This window comes from Octopus bimaculoides, chromosome 4, assembly GCF_046866305.1.
Source record: "Octopus bimaculoides isolate indiv1 chromosome 4, ASM4686630v1, whole genome shotgun sequence".
Lineage (NCBI taxonomy): Eukaryota > Metazoa > Mollusca > Cephalopoda > Octopoda > Octopodidae > Octopus > Octopus bimaculoides.
The window spans coordinates 90,536,936-90,544,076 of record NC_142931.1 but is presented as its reverse complement, the minus strand read 5'-3'; positions in this window follow the sequence as shown (position 1 = coordinate 90,544,076).

Sequence of the window (7,141 nt, the reverse complement as noted above, 5' to 3'; positions counted from 1 at the left end):
TTACAAAAGTAACACACGGGGAGGAAATATATTTTCGGTTAAATTCACTCTAATTTAAGATTTGTACTTATTTTAACAGCTCATAGAATTAAAGGTTTAAGACAACATGCATTTTAGGTTAGATTTTTTTTAGTTTAGCACAACTACGTAATTGAAAGGATTTAGTAAGAAATCGCAGATTAGTGTAAAATATCAGGAGTTTTAGATTAGTGTACCGTATCAAGACTTTTGGATTGTTACCTATATTAACGTAGATTAATATTTCTAACAAGTTCTAGTTTCAGAAAGCTAAATGATTCTCTAAGTCAGTAAGATCCAGTCTCCTATTTAGTCTATCTGGAATTGGTGCAGCAATAGTGATGTTAATATTTGGAGGCAGGTTATTCGAACAAGGATTTAGCTACAATTCTTTCAAGATGTGAGTTCAAATACTTTGAAAATAAGCATAAGACAAATACTGTGATTCATTAAAACAGCTACATCCATATTCTAGTATCAACATTAGTAATCAATATAGGCAACGAACTGGCAGAATCGTTAGCAGGCCGGGTAAAATGCTCACCAGTTGAGTACCGGGTCGACGTAATCGACTTTGCCCCTCCCCAAAATTGCTGGCCTGGAGTCAAAGTTTGAAACCAATATCAGGAATCAATAAGGCGGTGAGTTGGCAGACTCGTTAGCACGGTGCGCAAAATGCTTAGCGGCACTTTATTCGTCATTACGTTCTGAGGCCGACTTTGCCTTTCAACCTTTCGGGGTCGATAATATAAGTATTAGTTCAGCACTGAGGTTGATGTATTCGACTCACTCCATCCACGAATTTACTGGATTTGTGCCAAAATTTGAAATCAACATCAGGAATCAATATTAACTGAGTGGATTTATAAAGAAAGAAAAATGATGTGTGTGTGTGTATGTATGTATTTATGTATGCATACGTATATGTAAGTGTGTGTGTACGTATATATACATTTAAGTATGTGCGTACGTAAGTATTCAAGCTTGTTTTATCAAAGAGTGATAGTTTACTTAGGTTTCACCTCGTGATCATTCGTGAAGCGAAATTCGAGTAAATTGTTACTTTTGATATAATAAACATATCTTTCCACTCTACTTCAAGTATAGTATAGACTTCTATATCAATTAATGTTAACAATCTGTATTACATAAGTATATGCTTTACGATACTCTATCCCTCTTTCACACACTCTCTCTCTTTCTCTCTCTCTCTCTCCCCACGCACATACATATACATACAAACATACATACATACATGTGTGAGTATCTGTGTGTGTGTGTGTGTGAATTTTAGCTGTTCCTTTGCAACAAGCATCACGGTCGCATATTCCTTTCTACTATAGGCATAAGGCCTGAAGTTTTGCATCACGGGTACTTAATTTATCGACCCTGAAAGGATGAAAGGCAAAGTCGACCTCGGCGGAATTTGAGCTCAGAACGTAAAGTCGGACAAACTGTCATTAAGCATTTTGCACGACGCGCCAACGATTCTGCCAGCTCACCGCCATACCACGGTCGCATATTAAAAGTGCAATGAAGACTTTATAAAAATTCAGCTGAATATTGCTTTCTGTGCTCAAGTATGAAGAAACATCCCCACAAATATTCCATCATGCTCGCATTTAAACTTGCTATTAGGGGTATGTGATTGATCATCTTAATAGAAATGGAGCTCCCAGAACTGACATCTTCGGGATTGAGTAACCATTTAACAACTAATTTTCATTAGAATCGGCTTTATCTTAAAGAATAATATTGAAGAAATGAAACTTCTGCCGAGTTTAGCAGCCGATTAGTGTAACCTCATATGCAAATCTTATTACTTACTTATAGACATCATGCTGGCCAACAAATAATCTCGAATGAGAAGTCTACCATTGTGTCAGAGCTTGGAAAAGGAAAAACATCCATAGAAATATCCAAAACACTGGGAAGAGATCACTATTTCTGTCCGGTCGAGGGCAGACAAGGGCAACTCGAGGGTTGCTTCGAATCGTACTTTGTCACGTGTGAAAAGGGAAGTTGTGCGGAACCCATGTCTGACAAGTAGAGACGTCTTCAAACATTGTAGCAGGGAAGAGGTATCGAAAACTATCAGATGTCGCCTCTTGAAGCAGGTAGCCAGGAATATTAAACCTGTTACAAGGACCCCTCTGAAAGCTGTTCATAAGTAGAAGAGACTTAAATGAGCAGAAGAAGACATGAAGATAGATTTTTCAACTGTTCTGTTCACTGATGAATGCTGTGCTACCCTTGACGGACTAGATGGCTGGAGTAAAGGTTGGGTATCAATCAGCGGGAACTGTTCTTATTTGAGACGCCAACAGGTGGGAGGTGGGGTCAAGTTTTGGGCTGGCGTCGTTGGTGGTATGATGGTCGGGTCATGGAAAGTCCCAGATGGCATTAAGATGACATCGAAAACATGTTACTTTCTTAAATTTCCAATCGTGGTTCAAAAATCAAAAACTTTCATTCAAGAAAAAGCTGGTCTTTATGCAAGATAATGCCCCGTCTCACGCAGCGAAGGATTCTATGGAATACCTGCAGCAAATAGGCTTCTCTGAAGGTCGTTTGATGGAGTGGCTACCTTATTCTCCTGACTTAAGCCCCATCGAGAATCTGTGGAGTGTCTTGAAGAATCGCGTTTATCAAGATGGATGACAGTTTTCAAGTAAAGTTACCCTCTGGGATGTTATTGTAGATATTGCTCAAAGCAGGACAGAAGAAGATATCATCACCTTGACAAATTCAATGGATCAGCGCGTAAGGAAGATTGTTGCATGTGGAGGATCATACATCAAACATTAGGAGCTGTATGACATCATAATCCCATGATCATTTTGATTCGAACGTATTATTATTTTTACCATTAAGTCCTTTATGAATAATTTTTTGTTAAACCTTTACTGTTGAATTAAATACATGTTTGTTCTGATACAATTATTATTTTTATTATACTTGCCTAATAATTTGTGACGGTGAAAATGTTGCCCAATCACAAAATGGCTGCCATTTGTTGGCGTCTGCACAGATCTGATTTATTTAACAGAATGTGCGCAGATAGATGTTGCCAACAGTCAGTGGGAAAACAACTGTTTTTGAACGAATATACATTTATTTATTGAGAGAAGCTGGATTTGCCTAATAATGTGGGATGTAGTATATATATATATATATATATATATATATATATATATATATATATATATGCATATATATATATATATATATATATATATACATATATATATATATATACATGGGTAGGTTTTACGTTGGTGGGTTTATTTATTGAGAGAGGGTCGATTTGCTTAATAATCTGGGATGTAGTGTGTATATATATATATATATATATATATATATATATATACATGGGTAGGTTTTACGTTGGTGGGTAGTGGCCATTATGGAAGCAATAGGAAAAGGATAGATAGCGATAGGAAACCACCTGTCAGCATGAGGCTGGTGGCGGCAATGTTTAATATTCAGTTATTGATAACATTTATTGTCAATAAAGTTTTATCTCTGAGCATGTCTGGGTCAAATTAACTTTGATTTTTTTTCTTTTGTACTATTATTCATTAAATTTTGTTCTAAACGGAAGGGTGTTGACTTAAATTGTAAATGTTTTCAAAGGAAGCAAAATTAAAAAATAATCAAAAGTGGAAGAAATAAGAAAAACTTTACTGAGAAACAAAACAAATAAAGAATAAGAGATCAAGGTTGTACTACGTCTCTTCAGTTATGTTATGTATGAATGTAGTTTATGATGGTTAGCAGAGTCAGCTAAACATTGAACTAAATGATTTAAATTTCGACTCTTCCACTTAGATTTACATTCTTCCGAGTTCGATGAAATAAGATCTATCATCAATAGTATATCATGACGATACAATCGCATATATCACATTTAGGCAAATTCTTGTAAAAAATTTTTAGAAACCTGGTGCTTTACTTATAGTCAATGAAAGCTAATTATTATTCCATTCATCATTTCTCTCAAGGGTATGGACATAGAAAGTGAAGTTAAATAGCGTTTAGCTGGGGATTCTAACAAGTACAGCAAACAGCGTGCTTATCTCCTGTTCTACTGTGTTCACCCCCGCTTCTCGCACCACCAAGGGAATTTCTACATAGACTCGCGATAAAGTCCAGATCGCCTCACACTTTACTTAGCTTCTTTAAAATAGTTCCACGCACACACACACACACGCACACACACGCGCGCACGCGCGCACACACACTTGAGAGGGGCTGCTGAAAAGTTCCTGGATAATACAGATGATCAGTTAATTATGATTTTATTCAACATATTCCGCTATATATATATGTGTGTGTGTGTTTGTGCGTGTGTGTGTCTGTCTGTCTGTCTGTCTGTCTGTTTTTGTTTGTCATCCCCGCTACCTCTGCTTGATAACCGGTGTTGGTATATATGTGTGCCCGTAACTTAGCGTAATATATATATATATATATATATATATATATATATATATATATATATATATATATATATATATATATATATATAAAGTAGTTGTATGCTGTCAACTTAATGTGACAGTCCCATGAAGGGAATAATACTACTGCTATTTAGCACCGCTTCCTGTCGGCCTTGACACATTTCCTGTGTCCTTATGTTTACAAGGGGGAGACAAGCACGTCCACTTAGCTAAGCCTGTATCCAGAGACATGTTTCTGAGTCTTTACTCGTCATCAGTCTGGAGTAGCAATGGCCTGGTAGTTGAAATCTTTATTACGATTACTGCGGATCACACATATATGAGGACAGCACAGGACAGACAATTCCACAAAATGAATGAGATCGTGATTATATACAATTTTTGGTTTTAACAATTATGTACAATTTATTAAATGAAATTAAAATTAATGAGAACTTGATAAAATTTTAGAGAACTTAAACTGATCCGTTTTTTGATCTTATTTTAAAATTACACAGAAATTAATTTCTCCAACCGAGCAGCCTATAAGGCCCAACAGATCACTTCTTAATTCTTCGATGGTTAATTTGGGCAACTAGCACCCACCTTTTTCATCACTTCCTTCCATCTTTGCTCATATACTCTAGCTGACAGTGTCCTCTTTTCTAGCTCCATCTTCTTTTCAGATGATACCTGAAGTAAACCAGCAAACCGGGGCCGGATATATAGGACCCTATCACAAAACCTTCCATTCTTGTTCTCCATATACACTCTTTGAACACTGCTACCGTACAGAGAAAACAAGTCTCACCTTCCTTCGAGGGTCCAGTTGGCGATATCATCTTTATTATAGATCCAGCCGACAGCTGTACTCTTCCCAGATGCGACAGCACGTGTTCAACGTAAATTATCAAACCCGAAAGCTTCCGACAGTGGACAAATGCGTGCTGGACAGTTTCCCTGTCCAACTCACATCTTGGATATGTCGGTGGCACTGCCATACCATGCCTAGATAACTTATCGCGAACAGGTAAAGCGTTCCTGTAACACTGCCAAGTCAGGGATTTGGGGAAATTATCCAAATACCCCGGCTTGAAGGTTTTTTGGAACAGGTCGGTAAGTTGGTTCTCATCGAACCCCAGAGCCCCTCCTAACACGTCGTCATTTTTCCCTTCCAGCAGCCCTCTATAGAATACCGAGGTGGCACTCCCGCAGCAAGCCTTGCCCGTCTTGTGGATTAGCCACCAGAGGTGTGTCAGCTTCAACGCATGTCTGCGCATCATTAGCCAGGGCATCCCCAGTCCACCCTTTAGCGGTTCCTGGCAACACACGGAGCGCCTCACAAGTAGCCTTCCTCTCCTCCACAAAAAGCGGAATAGGAGTCTTTCCAGCTTGCTTAGCCAAAAATCGGGGCAAGGCACAACGGACAGGCGGTAGGTGATTACAGATGCTGTAAACACCTGCACCACCTCCACTCTACCCTTCAAGGACAGAGACCCTCTGGACCACTTCCGTACTATGGCCTCCGCCTTGTTCAGTACCTCGCTCCAATTCTTCTCTGTCTGGGAGTCTGAATCGAATCAAACTCCAAACAACTTAACAGGACCATCTGTCCAGTGTCCGACGACACTGGACGATATCGGCTTGTTCCTCCAGGTGCCGAGGCGCAAACCGATGGACTTGTCCTTGTTAAACTTTGCTCCTGCCACCACTTCGTATCCTCGGAGAGCATCTTCTACACGAGGTAGTTGTACTTCGTTAGACACGATGAGGGTGACGTCGTCGGCATACGCAGAAGTGAACTTACCACATCCAGTCTCATTAGGGTTGCCACCTAACTTAGGTTAGCTCTTCCTGATCAGGACTGCCATGCCTGCACCTCCTCTTCGGCTCGGAGAAATAAATTTCTCGTAACCATTGAGGAGGGGCGAGAACGCTTAGGTCCCTTCATCTTGGACTCGGTCACAACAGCCACATCTATTCTATGTGAAATGAGGTCGTCTAGAAAACAAGACTGTTTCCATTTCGACCCCATTCCACGCACATTCAAGAACCCTAACTTAATCATCGAAGAAATAAATTAAGTTACTTACGATTGCGAGAGGGAGCATGGCAGTTTATGTTTGCCTGTTTCCCTCATACTTTCCGTCTCTGCTGGGCTCTTTTTGGGAGTTGCCACCGGGCTCTGGGCTGGGGTGGCTGCTGGGCTAATTGGCAATTTGTTCGCCCAAAAGACTTTGTGACATCTGTTATTAAAATGTTTCTAATGTTCTCCTGCAACAGTCTGTTATCCCAGTACTCTTTGCCTACCTTCGCGCAGCGGTACTGGTCTTTGTCGCACCTAAACAATTTTATATTATCATTTTTTTGAAACATTGTCACTATCTTCTCATTATTAGCACTTACGGCCACAACTTTGTCAGTTTTTTTCACACCTTTCCCTAGAGGTGGGTTAATTGGCTTGTTTAATTCCTTTCCAATAAAAGTTGTATGGGAAGGGTGGGGTTGGGAGATTATTTGCTGTTGTGTCTGTGTGCTTGTCTTCTTTTTTTGTTTGGGGAGGGGAATCCGGTGTATTTTGTATTTTCCTCTTATTTGAAACTAATGTGTACTCCATTTCTGAAGGTTCGCTTTTCTCCGATGTATTTGCCTCTTGGTTTGTTTTGTCTTCTGTTATTCCTTTT